This window comes from Sus scrofa, chromosome 15 (assembly GCF_000003025.6).
Source record: "Sus scrofa isolate TJ Tabasco breed Duroc chromosome 15, Sscrofa11.1, whole genome shotgun sequence".
Lineage (NCBI taxonomy): Eukaryota > Metazoa > Chordata > Mammalia > Artiodactyla > Suidae > Sus > Sus scrofa.
This window is the reverse complement of record NC_010457.5, coordinates 92050284-92070572: the sequence shown is the minus strand read 5'-3', so window position 1 is coordinate 92070572 and position 20289 is coordinate 92050284. Positions and strand designations below refer to the sequence as shown.

General features: G+C 35.6%; 1 pseudogene; it reads left to right on the top strand.

Moving 5' to 3' along the window:
* On the top strand, nt 11128–19869 carry LOC110256918 (annotated as a pseudogene).

Sequence of the window (20289 nt, the reverse complement as noted above, 5' to 3'; positions counted from 1 at the left end):
AGCATAGACTAAATTACTCTGGATGTTGGGCAATGTTCTTTCGCCTTTCTTTGAATTTATTATTCCTTGCCTTCATAGTAATACTTTTTCAGAGTGTTAATTTTATGGTATGAGTCTGAAAGAGAGAATGACCTGAAAGGAGATATGCCCTGAGAATACCCTTGGTATGTTAGTAGGATAGACTCTGGGCCAGAATTGCAAAGAAAAATTTGGATCCCTAATGTTCCTTCCAAGTCCATACCTCAACCCCCTCCATAAGAAACTATTGAGTACACTGGGGCTGCTAAGAGTCGCATTACTGTTTGGATTTTGCTGTTGCTAAAGACTTGTTATTTAAATTTTCCTTGGAATATCCCAGTAACCTCTTAATGAATACCAATGGGGTCTGAATAAAATACTTTGAGTTATTTTCTATTGCTTGTAATTGAGAAATTCAAAATGATTCTATCAACCTCATTTAGGGCAGGCCTTCTACTTAGGAGTTAAAGGTCAATTTTTTTTTTCTTATTTTTATTTTTTATTTATTTATTTTTTTTATGTTTTTTTAGGGCCGCACCCGTGGCACATGGAGCTAGGGGTGGAACTGGAGCTGTAGCTTCTGGCCTACATCACGGCTACAGCAACGTGGGATCCAAGCCATATCTGTGACCTACACCACAGTTCACAGCAACACTGGATCCTTAACCCACTGAGTGAGTCCAGAGATCGAACCCCAGACATCATGGTCCCTAAAACCATCATGGTTTCCACTACACCACAACAGGAACTCCCTTAAATTCTTTATTATAGTTGATTTACAATGTTCTGTCAATTTCTGCTGTACAGCAAAGTGACCCAGTTATACATACATATACATTTTTTTTTTTCACATTATCCTCCATCACGTTTTACAACAAGTGATCAGCTATAGTTCCTTGGGCTATACAACAGAATCTCATTGCTTATCCCAATTTTTTTCTTAACTGCAATAAATATGCACTTTGGTCTCTTCTTCCCTTGATTCAGGGGTAAAGGAAAGCAGTTCATGAATAAACTGAGAATGAGTCTAGCCATCTCAATAATAGGTCATGACAATAAACATAACATAAAAAATTTAGTACTGTAAGAAGAGTGTTTTTGAGAGTTTGTCAAAAGAAGCAAGCAAACATGATCCAGGAAGACTGTACTCTTAATTCTCTGGATTTCCTGAACTTCTTTGTTTAAAAATATTCCTGCTACATCAGCAGATCTCTCAGAGAGAATTTATAAGAGAGAGAATCTGTAAAGAACACATTTCAAAAAAGTTAAAGATACTTACTTAGAACTATAAATACTGATTAAAAGTCTTCTGGCTTTTCTACCTTCAGCTGCCTATTCAATTGAATAGTGGTCCTGTGACAAATGATCTGTATATAAAACTCTCAAACAGGAGCCAACTACTTATTTTAAGTATAGGTGGAAAATGTTTCATTTGACAATGTTGACAAAACAGTCGCTTGATTTCATTGTTTCTTCTTTAAATACAGCCTGATCTAGTTTTTAAGTCCTTTCTTTTCTTATATTCTTTTAAAAATGACTATGGAAATAGACACAAGAGGATTTTTTTTGCAGCAATCTTCTAAAGCTCTATTTACTATAGAATATAGTTCAAACACCATAAATAGCTGTGATTTATCATTTCTTCTTAATTTAACTTTCCACCAATCTATATCTAAAATACTTGCATTTTAAAAATGAAATGTTATAAAATTTTGTTGTGATGATTGTTGTACAACCATAAATGTAACAAAATTCATTGAGTAATTAAAAATAATTAAAAATGCATAAATTGCCTATCACAGATAGTAGTATATAATAATATTATGAAAAGATTCTCATGATTTTGATAATTCCTATGTTTCTTTGGGTCATTGCTATTTTTCCATGTTTCTTAGTTTACTCTGTACTCAGTAAAGTATCTAGTACATAGTAAGTACTCGGTAAACATTTGTTAAGTGAAAATCATCTAAGACATATTTAGTCTATCATAACTCACACATAGAGAAGATGATTACAAAGTAAAAAAATAGAAATAAAAATAATTTGTAATTTATTTGGCTTTAATACAGTTTAGGTTTTACTCCATGTTTTACTATCTTTAATTCCTTCAAGTAAAGGTTTATGCTAAGAATTAAGGATCATTTTAACAACTGAATGGTTTGCCTGCAATATTAAATATTAACTAACTTGACCAATAACTAAATCCCAAAAAAGAAAGAACATTAAATGTTTTTATAGTATAAGCAAACTATTCAACTAGTATCCATGAGGACACGAGTTCAACCCCTGGCCTGCTCAGTGGGCTAAGGATCCAGTAACCCACTGAGCTGTAGATCGCAGATGTGGTTCAAATCCCAAGTTGCTTTGGCTGTGGTGTAGGCCAGTAGCAACAGCTCTGATTTGACCCCTATCCCAAGAACTTTCACATGCTGCGGGTGTGGCCCTAAAAGAGACAAAAACAAAACAAAACAACACAATTCATGATAAGGAAAAAAAAGCTACCATTCAAATAAAATTTATATCCTTTCATTCCTAATCATATTATTTTACAAAATAATATTTGCAATGTTAGGAATATTTGCAATTCGCCATAGAGCAAGAAAAATATAAAATTTAAATTAAAAATTGAGAATTTGGTCTCTACTTAATAGTCAAAAATAGTAGCCTATAGAATTCAGGAATTTTTTTTTTTAATGACCACTGGTTTTTATTTAAAATATAAAGGTAAAAAAGATTTTATAGTAGACAACCATAAAAATGAAAATTTTATATACAAGGACTAAAAATTAGATCAAAGTTTGCCACAAATTCTTGCAAACATCTTTTTTTTACTCAGGTTTTGCTTGGTTTTGCTTGTTAATATCTTTAAATGTTGATTTTCAAGTCAATTAGTAGGTATTACTCCACTTAAAATCTCTTTAATATGTTTCAGTATTATCATAGGGTAAAATATATCTTTTCTTATAATAATTCACCTGGACGTATACTTTTCATTACTTAAAGTAATGGCAACAACCATCATTAATTGGAAAAATTATCTATTTTCCAAATATAAACCAAAGAGAACTAAAATCAAATGCATTTAGAAAGAAAAACAATTGTGCATTACACTTGGCTTCTACTTCCACCTTAGATTTATTGCCCACTTAGACACAGAAATGAAAGTTACTGTCTTAGCCCTATGCTGGGAAAATAGAAGTCTAGTTACATTATGTACTATTACTTTTTTAACAAAAGAGTAAAAATGGATAAGATACCCTGTACCAAAGCACTAGCTGTACCTCTGGCTGTTCTAGTTCTCTGACACACAAAAGAAAAAGGGAAATAACAAAGATAAACAATTATATTTTTTTTATCAATTTGTCGGGACTCTATTACACTTAGTTGATGGAATATTCAAAATGTGCTCCAGCTTCCATTACCACTGTAATAATCTCTTATTAAAGACACTAATAATTTTTAAATAAGTCCAACAATTCCTTTTGACCTTTATGTTTCTAGATCTGAATACAGCATCTCATAATATTTTTTTAGAAATTTTACTGGAGTATAGTTTACTTACAAAGTTGTGTCAGTTTCAGGTATATAGCAAAGAAAATATACATAAACATATATCCATTCCTTTTCAGATTCTTTTCCCATATAGGTCATTATACACTATTGAGTAGATTACCCTGTGCTATACAGTAGGTCCTTGTTACCTATTTTATATATAGTAGTTTGTATATATATGTCAATCAGCATCTCAAATATTAACAACTCCTAACTCCCAGATGTCTTTTTTATTCATGACTTCCATGATGCCACTTCTTTTTACTTTTTCCTACTATTACAACTACTCCTTTTCAGTGATATTTTCCTTTAACTTTTAATGTTACTCATAGTGCCAACCATGCACATTCTCTTCTCAGTACACACAATGATAATGTCAACTACCACATAGTCTTTGACTTTTGTAAATCTACCCAAGAATTTGTTATCTGATCTAGAACAAGTATGAGAGATTGTCCTCTGAACACTCTATCTGGTTATCCCTTAGATATGAACCTCAAATTCAATATGTCCCAATTGAATTCATTACCTTCTCCCCCAAACCTTATTTTTTTATCCTTATAAAATACTTTATTATTTTTTTTCTACTGTACAGCATGGTTACCCAGTTACACATACATGTACACATTCTATTTTCATACATTATCATGTTACATCTTAAGTGACTAGACATACGTCCCAGTGCTACACAGCAGGATCTCATTGCTAATCCATTCCAAAGGCAATAGTTTATATCTATTAACCCCAAGCTCCCCGACCACCTCATTCCCTTCCCCTCCTCCTTGGCAACCACAAGTCTATTCTCCAAGTCCATGATTTTCTTTTCCGTGGAAAGGTTCATTTGTGCCTTATATTAGATTCCAGATATAAGTGATATCATATGGTATTTGTCTTTCTCTTTCTGACTTCACTCAGTATGAGAATATCTAGTTCCACCCATGTTGCTGCAAATGGCATTATTTCATTCTTTTATGTAGCTGAGTAGTATTCCATTGTGTATATATATCACATCTTCCTAATGCAGTCATCTGTCAATGGACATTAAGGTTGTTTCCATGGCTTGGCTATTGTGAATAGAGCTGCAGTGAATATGCAGGTGTATGTGTCTTCTTCAAGGAAAGTTTTGTCCAGATATATGCCCAAGATTGGGATTTCTGGGTCATATGGTAGTTCTATGTATAGATTTCTAAGCTGATCTCCATAGTGGTTGTACCAGTTTACATTCCCACCAATAGTGCAAGAGAGGTCCCTTTTCTCTATACCTCCTCCAGCATTGTTATTTGTGGACTTATTAATGATGGCCATTCTGACTGGTGTGAGGTGGTATCTCATGGTGGTTTTGATTTGAATTTCTCTAATAATCAGGGATATGAGCATTTTGTCATGGGCTTGTTATCCATCTATACATCTTCCTTGGAAAAATTTAGGTCTTTTGCCCATTTTTCCATTGGGTGGTTGGCTTTTTTGCTGTTGAGTTGTATAAGCTGTTTGTATATTTTAGAGATTAAGCCCTTGTCAGTTGCATCATTTGAAACTATTTTCTCCCATTCTGTAAGTTGTCTTTTTGTTTTCTTTTTGGTTTCCTTTGCTCTGTAAAACTTGTCAGTTTGGTTAGGTCCCATTGGTTTATTTTTGCTTTGATTTCTGCTGCTTTGGAAGACTGAGCTGATAAAACATTTGTAAGGTTGATGTCAGAGAATGTTTTGCCTATGTTCTCTTCCAGGAGTTTGATGGTGTCTTGTCTTATATTTAAGTCTTTAAGCCATTTTGTGTTTACATTTGTGCATAGTGTGAGGGTGTGTTCCAGTTTCACTGATTTCCATGCAGCTGTCCAGGTTTCCCAGCAATACTTGCTGGAAAGACTGTCTTTTTCCCATTTTATGTTCTTGCCTTCTTTGTCAAAGTTTAATTGACCAAAGGTGTCTGGGTTTATTTCTGGGTTCTCTGTTCTGTCCCATTGATCTGTGTTCTGTTTTGGTACCAGTACCACACTGTCTTGAAGACTGTAGCTTTGCCAAATCTGATTTTTCATTCTTCACTGCTTCTTAAGGTTAATAGCATGCTTGTCCATTCATTAGCCCAAGCCAAGAATCTAGACCACTTCCTTTTTTCTGCCATTTTCATTTCACATTCTGAACTATTTATCATTCATCTTTTAAACACTTTTAAATCTGGACCTTACCCTACCCCATTACCAGTAACATAGTAGAGATTTTTATCAACTTGAACCATGCTGTTAACTTGTCTTCCAATCTCTAATTCTACACAGCTTCAACTGAAGTAGACTGAAATCTTTCTAAAAGAATATTTGATCATATTTATTCTATATTTAAAATTTGGCAATATCTGTTTCTCAACATAAGATCCTGAAACTTCTGAGGTAATACATCTAAGGAGTTAAATGATCTTATTCCTTTCATACATCCTTACATGTCATCTCTTTCTATTTCACACACATGCATGCACACATGCACTGTCCTTTAACCTGACCAGGCTGAACTATTTGCAGTTCCCATTAAGTTTCATGTTGTTTCTAGTTTCCAGTCTTTTGCACATGCCTGAACTCCTTCTTATATTTATTTTTATTATTTGTTTATTTTGTCTTTTGTCTTTCCGGGGCTGCACCTGCAGCATATGGAAAATTCCCAGGCTAGGGACTGAATCAAAGCTGTAGCTGCTGGCCTATTCCATAGCCATAGCAATGTGGGATCCAAGCCTCATCTGTGACCTACACTACAGCTCACGGCAACACCATATCCTTAAACCCCTGAGCAAGGCCAGCGATTGAACCCACATCCTCATGGATACTAGTCAGGTTCATTAAACACTGAGCCACGAGAGGAACTCCAGATTTATTTTTCAATAAGCATATATGCATCTTTGAAATATCATTAAATATGTCACCCTCCAGTCAATTAAATACATGCTCTTTTTTTTGTGCCCATTATTACTTGTAGTATGGTTGTTTTCACTTCATTGAAGTTATGTGCCCACATATTTGATAACCTAGATAAAACAAACCAATGTCCTGAAAGATACAGTCTGCCAAAACTCATACAAGGAGAAAAGAACTATTTGAATAGCCCTATTTCCCTTAAATAAATTGAATTAATAACTAATAACTTTCCAAAACAGAAAGCACCAGGCCCAGATGAGTTCACTGGTAAATTATACCAAATTTTTAAGGAGGAAATTTACCAATTCTCTACAAGCAGTTTCAAAAGACAGGAAGTATTCCCTTTATTCTCTCTGCTTCTAACTTGATCTATGAAGCCAACATTACCCTATCACCCAAACCATACATTACATTACAAGAAAAAAAAAAACTTTTATCGTAAGCATAGATATAAAATCCTAAACAAAATATTAGCAAATAAAATCCAATGATATACACAAAGAATTAAACACTATGACCAAGTTAGATTTAACCCAGGTATACAAAGCTAGTTTAACATTCAATAATCAATTAATGTAATTTATCATAACAATCTAAAAATAAAAATCACAATATCATATCAGCAGATGCAGAAAAGGCATGTTACAAAATTCAAAAGGCATTTGTATTAAAATGCTCAGGAAGATAGAGGAACCTTCTTCAATATCATAAAGAATGTCTATGTAAAACTTAAAATTGGAGTTCCCATCATGATTCAGTTGTTAATGAACCCGACTAGTATCCATGAGGACACAGGTTTGATCCCTGGCCTCACTCAGTGGGTTAAAGATCAGCATTGACGTGAACTGTAGCATAAGCTGCAGACGCAGCTCGGATCCTGCACTTCTGTGGCTCTGGTGTAGTCTGGTGGCTATAGCTCCGATTTGACCCCCAGCCTGGGAACTTACAAATGCCACAGGTACAGTCCTAAAAAGACAAAATAGTAATAATAAAAAAATAAAATAAAACCTAAAAATAACACTCTTTTTAACACTGTACCATAAGTCCTAATTAAGGCAATAGCACAAGAAAATGAAATTAAAAGTACACTGAATAAGAAGGAAGAAACAAACTTTGGATATGATATAATTGTCTATGTAAAAAATCTTAAAGAACTGCCAAAAAACCATTATGAAACTAATAAACAAAGCAAGGCAGCAGGGATGCAAGATTATACCAGCTCTCCCCAAAATGAAATACTTAGGTATAAGCTTAACAAAAATGTACAACTATATATATACGATGAAAATTAAAGTTCTGAAAAAATAAAGGGACTAAATAAATGGAGAGCTATTCCATGTTCATGGATAAGGACATAATATTATCAAAATATCAAGTCTTCTAAATTGGATTTATAGATTGAACACAATCCCAGTCAAAATCTTAGCAAGTTATTTTGTAAATATCAACAAACTGATTATAAGTTCATAAGGAGAGGCAAAAGACCTAAAATGGTTAGCACAATATTAAAGGACAATAAAGTTAGAGGACTAAAACTATGTGACTTGAAGACTTACTACAAAACTACAGTAATGCAGTCTGGTGTGGTTTAAAGAACACAAAGGTAGACCAATTCAACATAATAGAAAGCCAAAAGATAGACTTACATAAATACAGTTAACTGATCTGTGATGGAGGAGCAAAGGCCATACAAACGAGAAAAGACAGTGTTTTCAAAAAACAGTCGTAGAAAAATTGGATATCCACATGCAAAAAAAAAAGTAAATAAAAAAAAAATAATCTAGGAGTTCCCGTCATGGCGCAGTGGTTAACGAATCCGACTGGGAACCATGAGGTTGCGGGTTAGGTCCCTGGCCTTGCTCAGTGGGTTAAGGATCTGGCGTTGCCGTGAGCTGTGGTGTAGGTTGCAGACGCGGCTCGGATCCCGCGTTGCTGTGGCTCTGGCGTAGGCCGGTGGCTACAGCTCCGATTCAACCCCTAGCCTGGGAACCTCCATATGCTGCGGGAGCGGCCCAAGAAATAGCAACAACAACAACAACAAAAGACAAAAAATAATAATAATAATAATAATCTAGACACAGACATTTCACAACTTAATTCAAAATGGATCACAGACCTAAATGCAAAATGCAAGACTATGAAATTACTAGAAGATAACATGGAGAAAATCTTGACGACCTTGGGTTTGGCAATGATTTTTTTAGATATAATACCAAAGGCATGATCCACAAAAGAAACAAACTGGATTTCACTAAAATTAAAAATTTCTGCTCTGTGAAATGTATTGTCAAGGAAATAGAAGGACAACCCACAGATTGCGGGAAAGTATTTGCAAAAAAAAAAAAAAAAAATCTGGTAAAGGACTGTTATCTAAAATATATAAATAACTCTTGGAGTTCTAGTCATGGTTCAGCGTAAACAAATTCGACTAGAAACCATGAGGTTGGGGGTTCAATCCCTGGCCTCGCTCAGTGGCTTAATCCAGCATTGCAATGAGCTGTGGTGTAGGTTGCGGATGTGGCTTGGATCTGGCATTGCTATGGCTCTGGTACACAGGCTGGCAGCTACAGCTCTGATTCTACCCCTAGCCTGGGAACCTCCATATGCTGCGAGTGTGGCCCTAAAAAGCAAAAAATAAATAAATAAAATAAATAACTCTTAAAATTCAGCAATAAATAAACGATTAATCTTATTTAAAAATAGGCCAAAAGACCACAGCAGTCACTTTACCAGAGAAGATAATCTTTGGCCTGATGTTAAAGAGGCATATGAAAAGATGTTCCACATCATCTGTCATTAGGGAGACTGAAATTAAAATAATTCTAAGATACTACCACACACCTATTGAATAGCTAAAATTTAGGACACTGAAACAAATGCTTGTAAGGATATGGAATAATAGGGATTCTCATTCATTGCTAGTGGAAATACAAAATGGTACAGGCATTTTGAACTTTCCATTTTTCATGGAAGACAACTTGGCACTTCCTCAGAAAAATAAACACACTCTAATTATCATGACCACACAATCATTCTTCTTGGTATTTTTCCAAATGAGATTAAAAAAAAAAAAAAAACTATGTTCACACAAAAATCTGTATACATATATTTACAGAAATATTGTTGCCAAGCTTGAAAGCAACCAAGATGTCCTTCAGTAGGTTAATGGATAACAAACTGTAGTATATCCAAATAACAGAATATTATTCAACACAAAAATAAGGTAAGTTAACTATCAGGCTATGAAAAGACATGAAGGAAACAAATGCATATTACTAAGTAAAAGCAGTCAGTCTGAAAAGGCTACGTACCATATGATTCCAACTGTATGACATTTTGGAAAAGGCAAAAGTATAGAGATAAATCAGAGGTTATCAGAGGTTTAGGGAGAGGGAGAAATGAATAGGTAGAGCTCAGAGGATTTTTAAGACAATGAAACTTTTCTGTATGATATATATATATTTGTCTTTTTAGGGCCACACCAATGGCATATGGAAGTTACCAGGCTAGGGGTCAAATCGGGGCTGTAGCCACTTGCCTACGCCACAGCAACCCAGATCTGATTTGAGCCACATCTGCGAACTACACCACAACTCAAGGCAACACCAGCTCCTTAACCCACCGAGTGCAGCCAGGGATTGAACCTGCGTCCTCATGGATACTAGTCAGATTTGTTTCCACTGAGCCACAACACGAACTCCCTCTGTATGATATTGTAATGGTGAATACACATACTCACAAATTTCTCCAAACCCATAGAGTGTACCAAACCAAGAATGAACCCTAATGTAAACTATGGACATTGCATAAAAATGTGTCACTGTAGGTCCACCAATGATAACAAATGGGCCATTCTGCTGGGAAATGTTGATAATGAGGGACTCTACACATGTGGAGGAGCAGGAGATGTAAGAGATATACCTTCTACTTTGGGTTTGCTGTGAACCCAAAACTCCTCTGAAAATAACAATAGAGTTATTCTTTAAAAAAAAAAAAAAAAAAAAGGCATCTTGCATGGAGAAATTGAGCTTCCCACACTTGAAAATATGGAATGAACAAAATCTAACATGTTGCAAGTCATGTTTGGATGATTAGGAAACATCCAAGTGTTTTCTTGAAGAATATATTATATGTCCAGGAGTGTGTGGTCTGAATGGCCTTATAAAAGATTTTATCAAGGTAAGCAGAAGGATGAGGGGAAGAGACAAAGCACAAGAAAGAAGTAGTGTTGAAGAACTCTGCCTCACTCAACAACACCTGGCTCCCATCATCATGTCCTTCTTTTGTATTGTCTACAATTACTCTCATATAAGAAAAAACAATGTAACAAATGTTTACTGAGTGCTGGTGTTTAATAAGTATTAAAGATTGCTAAAGCCACTGGAGTCTCCATTATGGCTCAGGGGTAATGAACCTGACTAGCATCCATGAGGATGCAGGTTTGATCCCTGGCCTTGCTCAGCAGGTTAATGATCCAGTGTTGCCATGAGCTGTGGTGTAGGTCACAGATGCAACTCAGATCTGGCTCATTGCTATGGCTGTGGTGTAGGCCGGCAGCTGCATCTCTGATTTGACCCCTAGGCCTGGGAACTTCCATATGCCACAGGTACAGCCCCAAAAGCAAAAAAAAGAAAAGATTTTGCTGAAGTGGGATAGAGAACATGAAGCATAAATTGGGTCAAGGTAAGCAGCAAGACTGAGTACTGTTGTGGCTCCATGTGGCATCAGACTGGGGTCCTGACATCACTGACCAAAGGCAGAACCAGATCAGAAGCTAGAAATGAAGTTGAATGTCAAAATTCTCATCAGAATTAAGGACATTTTCGAATTAAAAGCAGAAACATGAGATAGATTGAGACCTAGCAAGAAAACAATTTATTAGAATTCTATGGTCTAAAACCAGTGATTTTGATGTCATGATACTTTTGAATTAACAAGGCTGTGAATTCCTAAGGTGCTCAACCCACTAAAAGTCTACATAAAGCTTTAAAATCTATGAAGGCAGGGCAACATTTCACATTAAAAATTTTACCTTCTAAATTATGTTTAGCATAGACACACCAATACAAGTCTATTCAATATAGATAAGAGTTTATAGAATTATAAACTCATAAATATGGAAAGAAACTAAGAGGTGGAACATGTCCAACATCACTCTCAATCCATACAGGAATTCTCTCAACATTTTCAACCAAATTTATACAGCCTCAGCCTGATATATGCAGTGACAATGAGTTCATTCCTCTTATAGAAAGCTCAATAATCATCTTTGATCATCTACAACAACAAACATTTCCTGTGAATTCTTATTTGCCAGATACAAGTCTAGGCACCAGGGATACGAGCATGTGTAATTAATGTCTTCCTTAAATTGGATTCAATTCCATCTCTCTTGAACTTCTATCTACTGGTCTTTATTCCTACTCTAACACACAGAAGTACTAAGCATTCACTTTATCCAGCGGACCATTCCCTCACACATTTGCTTTGCAAAATACTCATAATCTGAATGGGTCCCATTTGCTGTTCTTACTATATAATATCTTAGACTAAAAACATTTCAGGTTTTGCACAAGCACTTCAGAAGCACAATCAGTTATTTTTTCACACAGAATATGGATACTTCTAACATAGTTATAGGTTTTTTTTTTAAATAGTTATAGAATTTGGCTAGGGATCTATTTAATGCATTCTAGTGGCAGAAGTAAACTAACATGTTTTAAGTACCATAAGATCTTAGCCTAATATGAAAGCAATCCAACAATGAAAAAAAAAAAAGCATTTTATTTTATTTTGCCTTTTTTTTTTTTTTTTTTTTTTTTTTTTTTGCCTTTTCTAGGGCTGCTCCCTTAGCACATGGAGGTTTCCAGGCTAGGGGTCTAATCGGAGCCATAGCCGCTAGCCTATGCCAGAGCCACAGCAAGGCAGGATCCAAGCCGAGTCTGCGACCTACACCACAGCTCACAATGCCGGATCCTTAACTCACTGAGCAAGGGCAGAGACCGAACCCACAACCTCATGGTTCCTAGTCAGATTCGTTAACCACTGAGCCACGACGGGAACTCCAAAAAAAAGCATTTTAAAGGTTAAAAACACTATTCTAATATGCTGTAATGTTTATTACTAGATTCCATTTTATAATATCATAAGGAGTGGACTAGAACATGCCAACATCACCTGACCAGGACTAGAGATAAAAATATAGGAATATTCTACATGTTGGTGACAGCTGGGCCCAAAAAAAGGTTAAGTCTCTCACAGGAGTGAATGTTTAAAGAATGAAAGCAAATTACATTTTTAAGATTAAATTTGCTAGGTAAATAAATCATTGCATTTAAAAAGTTGAATATGGGGGAGTTCCCGTCATGGCACAGTGGTTAACGAATCCGACTAGGAACCATGAGGTTGCGGGTTCGGTCCCTGCCCTTGCTCAGTGGGTTAACAATCTGGCATTGCTGTGAGCTGTGGTGAAGGTTGCAGACGCGGCTCGGATGCCACGTTGCTGTGGCTCTGGCGTAGGCCGGTGGCTACAGCTTCGATTGGACCCCTGGCCTAGGAACCTCCATATGCTGTGGGAGCGGGCCAAGAAATAGCAAAAAGACAAAAAAAAAAAAAAGTTGAATATGTATATTAAAGAGCTTTAACTATAATTTCTTTCAGTTTCTGTGGATTTTATTGTTCTGAATAACAAAAAATATGTACTTTGGCATGTTATTCTGTACCCAAACATTCTGCAAGGTCCTAGACTTCAGAAAGGTCCTAGACTTCAGAAAAACTTTGTAACACAGTCCTCAGTTTTAATTACCCAGGGATTCTCCTGGGGCCCTTGAAAAATTATTGGATGGGGAAATATTTAAGTGAGAATTCTACCACACGAGGGACAAGAAACATAATATTCTAATCAGATAGTGGAGAATCTCAATAAATGCTCATATTTCTCCCATTAGCAATTTTCTCCACAAGTATTTTGGCACTTGCTAAAAGAGTCAAGAGACAGCAAAAGGGCCAATTTGGCTGACGACATAAGATTAGATTTTGCTAACTGCCGAAAAAGAGGGTGGTTCAACCATGAGACTTGAAAATGATATATGTTGAGGATTTGTCAATATTTTTAAAAGCCAAGAAGACAAATGTTCCAAACAGGATTTCAAACAAGAATATATATTCACAACAATGAGAATTAGTTCTCAAACATAAGAATGATTAGAATATAGTAGTATTGGTTTTCAAAGATCACATTTATCAATAAGCTGTATTTTCTCTATGAACATGTACCATAAAATCAATAAAACAATGAAAGGATATTTTGGCTAGTAAGCAGGTAGTTCATGATCAAATGTAAACGGAAAGAAGTAGTGGTAAAAAATGCAAAAAAAAAATTCATAAATCGTTCATACTTGCCTTTTGGTGTGTTTTGCTCTAAAAAAAAAAAAAAATAGTAATAATGGCATGCCCAAAGTTCTAGGAATTCTCAGTACTTCAAACTATAAAATGCAGACAATTTGAAGATCTATACACAGACAAAAACATTTTTTATCATGTCTTTGACATTACTAATCATTACTACCTCCTTTACCCTTTCTAGGGTCAGCTTCAGGAAGTATGAACTTTCTGACATTCATTTTATAACATTTCAATTTTATAAAGATGGAAAGAAATTAAGGAATGTTCCTCTTGTTAGCTTCAACCCCAGCTGTTAAATACTCTATGCTCAGAAGATGTTGTACCCCCAAGCAATAGCAAAGTCCTATCCCCATCCACCTTGGGCTGACTTCCTATTATCTGTCACTGTGCTTTTGTTTTGTCTTGGGATCAGTGAAAAAAAATAAGCCAATACATCTAGACAGGTCTGAATAAGACATGGCTTAAATTAACTGCACAGAAAATGTGTACAATTAAAATATATGTTCCTTTTTCACTTTGTTAAACAATTAGCATCTATCCACTGACAGGCATTTTTGTTTGCTTTTTACCTCCATACTTTCTGGACTAATCTTTCTTCTGCATGTAGATCTAAAAATAAAAAGTATTACTCTCTTGAATGTTTATGACATCTTATCTTATTAAATCCAGTCTAGACACTATTATAGAATTTAAGGATTTCTATCAAGTGACAACACATACCTCTTTGTGTCATATCCCATCAAAATTCTAGTACATGCTCCTTGCCTCAGTAAGTCAGATTTAGATAAATTAAGATCTATGATAGTTTCATTGACCAGTGGGGAAGAAGAGCACACGCTACAACAGATAGGAAAATAAAATTAGGTCCCTGCATAAGGAAAATAAAATTGGGTCCCTGCATAGGAAAAAAAAAAAAGAAAAAAAAAAAAAAACCTTTAACCATCCAAAAGAGGTAGATATTATTCTATTTATTCACTTTACAGGTGCGCATCAACCGCCTGCTCCATACCAGACACTGATCTAGAAGCTGAGGATACACACATAAAGAAATATAGAAGCACTCTATATTTAAAGAGGGTTTTTTTTTTTTTTTTTGTCACAATAGTGTTTACACAGCCCTGTACCCCTGTTGAAGCCAGAGTTTCAGAAATACCTCACAAAATAAAAAAATGAGCCTTAAAGAGGATACTGACTACCATATGAGGTGTACATACAATTCTCCAAGTTGCTAGCTTAAATGTTTTAACCTGGGGTTGTTTCCACTTGACAAATGCTTAAATAAGGAGATAAAAATCATGTATCCAAAATATTTCCTTCAAAACTTTTAATACTCAATTTCTGGTTTTAAGATATTTGCCTCACAAGTTTAATTTGCAGCATATAATATTGAAAACTACATGTACACTATATAATCTCACATATTAGAATCTAAAAATGTTTAATCCATAGAACCAGAGAACAGAATGGTTGTTGCCAGGGATTGAGGTGTGGAGGAAACAGAGAGCTGTTCATCTAAGTATAAAAACTTTCAATTTTAAGATGAATAGATTCTCGAGAGCTACTGTGCTGCATAGTGAATATAGTTAATATTGTTTTATATACCTGCAATTTGCTAAGAAGATCTTAAGTGTTATCACACACATACAGGTAACTATATGAGGTAATGGACATATTAATTAGATTGATTGTGATAATCATTTTTCAATGTATATAAAATCAAATTATACATTTTAAATATTTATTTTTTATTTGTCAATTATATCTCAGTAAAGCTGAGCAGGGGGAAACCTATATGCATCCCAAGCAAATGAGAAAACTAGTAGGATAGAACATGCTCTGATTATATCTTGTTTCCTCCAGGAAAGTGAACTAGCTGTGGCACAATTCCCTTTAGTAGACTGTTCCAAACTTCCTCTACAAATTGGCTTTCAATATTATGTGTCAGTGATGTCTATTCAAGAAGTGAAAAATCACTCAAGACAAATTTTATCAGCCATCTGGATTTTTTCCACTTTAATCCGCAAAAAATACACTGTGAAACACAATAAAGGCATGACTGCTGCCCATCTCTGCATTACACAATAGGTATTGCTTGCTTCACAGTTTACAGAAGTGTACCTCTTTAGAAATATTAGGAACAGTATGATAAGCATATGAAGTAACACACAAAAGACAGAGCACAAGCGTCCTTGAGGAAACTATTTTACTTTCTGGGTAAAATTTTTATAACTTTGAAAACGGGCTGATGTGGGCTACACTGGAACATCCTCTTGCTTCCTAATTTTATAAAATTTTCAATTTTCTGTCTTTCTGGGTTAATGAAGTTCTACTAGTTTCAAATTCCCCAAATAAAAAAGACAAAATATGTTTTTCTTCTTGCTATGTTACTTAATTGGTAAGGAGTACAAGCATGCCCTGTTTAAACGTAAGGATAAAGCAAACAAATATAGACAGGCTTTGCGTGAAAAGCCCCATTCTAGAAACTAGATCATCTCAGATAAATGGATGCATGTTGCCATTTGCCTCAAGTTAAAGAAATTTCTGTAGTGTGATGGTTAATATAAAAGCTCTGAGGACAACACAAGGCACAAATTTCAGTTCTTCCAATTATTAATTAAGTAATCAGAGATAAATTACTTTCTTATTCTTCACATTACTTGTTTCTAAATTTAAGACAATAATAGCACCTACATCACATCATTTTAGTAAACATTAACTGAGTTTTTACATGTAGAACATCAAAACAGTTTCTTGGCAAGTAAGTTCTCAATGAAAGTTATCGAATAAAACAAGCTTAATTGGGCACAAAAGCATAGCTGCTATTAAGAACTGTTAGAATACAAAATTTAAAGTCATTTCCCGCCAAGAGTAACTAAATAGTATTTTTCTATATGGACAAAGTTTAATAAAAATTTATTCTGAGTTCAAATAGCAATGTCTGGTTTTTAAGACACTATATAAATTTCTAGAGCAATTGAAATCTTTCATCTTTGGAGATCACACTTTTTTTTTTTCTTTTGTAAGTATTGAATAGACTACAAAGATTATGTTTTACTTTTATATTGGGAAAAAGCACAGAATTGTTCCTAATGACCTATCTGTTATTTCATCAAGTAAAAATATCTGAATGAATGTTGCCATGGACTGAGTGTTTGTTCCCCCCAAAATTTATGTGCTGAAACCCTAATCTCAATATGACAGTATTTAGAAAGGGGCCTTTGGAAAGTAATTAGGTCATAGGTTGAAGTCTTCATGAATGGCATTAGTGTCCTTATCAAAAGATGCCCAGAGAGTTAGCTCACCCTCTTTCTACCATGTGTGCATACAAGAAGTTAGCAGTCTGAAACCTGGAAGAGCGTCATCACCAAATTCAATGATGCTGGCACCCTTATGTTAGATTTCCAGACTTTAGACCATGGGAAAGATATTTCTGTTGTTTATAAGTCTTTCAGTCTATGGTACTTTTTATAGCAGCCAGACCCAAGAGCTTAACTAAATTTTGAATATGTTTGGAACTGATATGCTTAGTATACAGGCTGTGCAGCATATCTCATATTTACTAGGGACATAAAAACTTGGGAGTCACCTTAAAGAGACTGTCATTCATCATCCAAAGCAGATGCAACATTAGTTTATAAGGAGACTCCATGACTACTATAGGAGAAATGCTATTCAAAGTAAAACACCGTATACAAAGAAACCAATGAACGGTTTCAAATATAAGCTGCAAATAAAAAGTCAAAAGAACAAATATTCAAAATTGAAAGTACCAGTTTTTCTAAAGCAGCCTCACACATGGTATCCTCCAGGGTGAATACTAATGAAGATGTATCTACCTTTTTGAGCAACTTCAGAGCTTAAAATGTTATAAAAATTAACAAATGAAGTAGACAGTATTACCCTTATTTTACCCTCACTAACTTTGCTATTATTATTTTGCTACAGGTCACATTTAACACTACAAGGCTGTATAAATACAACCCTCTTTTGTGCCAGAAGTAGAAAAATGAATACTGATGAACAAAAGTAGTAACTGTCACAACCAAACCTTTCAAGATAAATGCCACCAAGTTTTCCCACACTACCCAGAGAGGAGTCCAGAAATTGTTATTCTGGATTCTCATAATAAAGTAAAAGGAAACTTTTACAAGGTCCTGAGCCCTTGATATCCCGCAAATAAAGGTGCAGGATTTCCTAAATTTTCTTGCAGCAGGAACGCACTTGGGTGGCACCAACCTTGATTTCCAAATGGAACAATCATCTACAAAAGGCGAAGTGAAGGTATCTACCTTGTAAATCTGAATGGGGAAGAAGCTTCTTCCAGCAGTTCGTCGCGACTATTGCCACTGAAAAGCCAGCTGATGCCAGCACCATATCCTCTAAAAATCCTGGCCAGCGAGCTGTGCTGAAATTTGCTGCTGCCACAGGGCAGTCCTGTTGCTGGCCGCCTCACTCCTAGAACCTTCACTGACCAGATCCAGCCAGCCTTCCTGGAGCCATGGCTTCTGCTTTCTACCGCGGGGAGTTGACCACCAGCACTTCACAGAGGCGTCTTATGTTAACCTGCCCACTGTTGTTGCCTAGTGTGACACAGACTCTCTGCTCACCCATGGGGACACTGACAAAATAGCAAGACAACATCAAGAGAGCTCACTCTGGAGTCTGATGTGGTGGCTGCTAGCCTGGGAAGTCCGGCGCGTGTGCAGCCCCATCTCGCGAGAACACCCTTGGGCCGTCAGCCCAATCCCTACCTGCACAGAGACCGTGAAGAGAGGGCAAGGGAGAGCAGGCTGTGACCAAGAGAGGGGATTTCAGGGGGAATGGGCGGCTCCAGCCTCCAAACTCACTGCTCCTGCACCTGAGGTCACAGACAGGTCTGAAAGTGCAGGTGCCCTCTGTGCCCACGGAGCAGTTCCTCACTGGAAACGGAGCCTCAGCTGCCACGGAGGAGTCTGCAACCCTCACTGCTCTGGCCACTGAATAGGTAGGAACAACATATGAGTGGTTTTAAACTGTTTTCCCACAGACTCAAACACAAAATGGACACAAAATTGACAGAAAATAGTCTCTTCAAAACATATATGTAAATATACATATATAATCTAGTTATATATATAATATACATGTGGATATATATGTAAATAAATGCCACCAATGTCTGTTTCAACTATGAAGGAACTTCAGGGACATACAGATATGATCTTCATTTCTGTTACAGAGTCTATTCATAGTTCAGTATGTCTCAAGTGGAGTTCCTAAAATAATGGCATCAGAATTATTCCAAGATGACTGTTTGAAATATATCTCAGGGTCCTAGCTCAGACCTACTGAATCAGAAACTATAGAAATAAAGGGTGCAAAATTTTTTTTAGATTTCCTAAGATTTTTATTTACCATACAAATTGGACAATTGTTTCCTAAACACATTATGGAGAATTATTCCTAAACACAAATGGAGAATTATTTCCTAAACACATTATGGAGAATTATTCCTAAACACAAATGGAGACTTATTTCCTAAACACATTCCTATTCTTCCTAAACACATAAGGAAAGCAGCATTTAAATCTTGCATATTATAATGTTCTCAGTAAATTGTTTTTTCTGTCTCATATGAAAACATCTTAAACTGCTAGATAAAAATTATGGATTAAAAACATGCATTAACTCTTGTTGCCTCCATAAACTGACCAGTCTAAAACTCAAAGATACAAAAGTAACTATTATTCAAAGGTATAAATGCCCAAATGTGAGAAAATGAGAGGAATTAATGACATCAAATTTTTGTAGCTAGAAAAAAAAGGTCAATAAGGGATAATTGACTCAGAGCCAAAAAAATCTGAATCAATCTGGTTGTGAGGAAAAGCAAGAACAAATTTTATGTGCACTGTAGAAAGTTCAGAATTTGAAATAATATATACCTCTTGGAGTGCCAAAAAATAAGAAAGGAAAAGTTAAATTGGATTTTTTTTTTTTTTTTTTTTTTTGCCTTTTCTAGGGCCCTTCCACAGGAACCTGGGAACTTCCATATGCACCAGAGCCACAGCAACGCAGGATCCGAGCTGCATCTGCAACTTATATCACAGCTCACGGCAACACTGGATCCTTAACCCACTGAGCAAGGCCAGGGATAGAACCCGCAACCTTGTGGTTCCTAGTCGGATTCGTTAACCACTCTGCCATGACAGGAACTCCAAAACTGGATTTTTTAAAGTCCACTTTAAAAACCATGGCAAGAATTTTGATAGCCTGTATCTTTTCTCCCTGCCCCAAAGATCCTTCTAAAATACAAAACAAAAAGGTGAATAGATAAAACTACATAAACCATGCCCTTCACAAAGAAGAAAAAAAAAAAAAAAAAACTTTAAAATAACTAAAAATTCTTTTAAAGGAAAAACACACCAAAATCTGATGAGTGA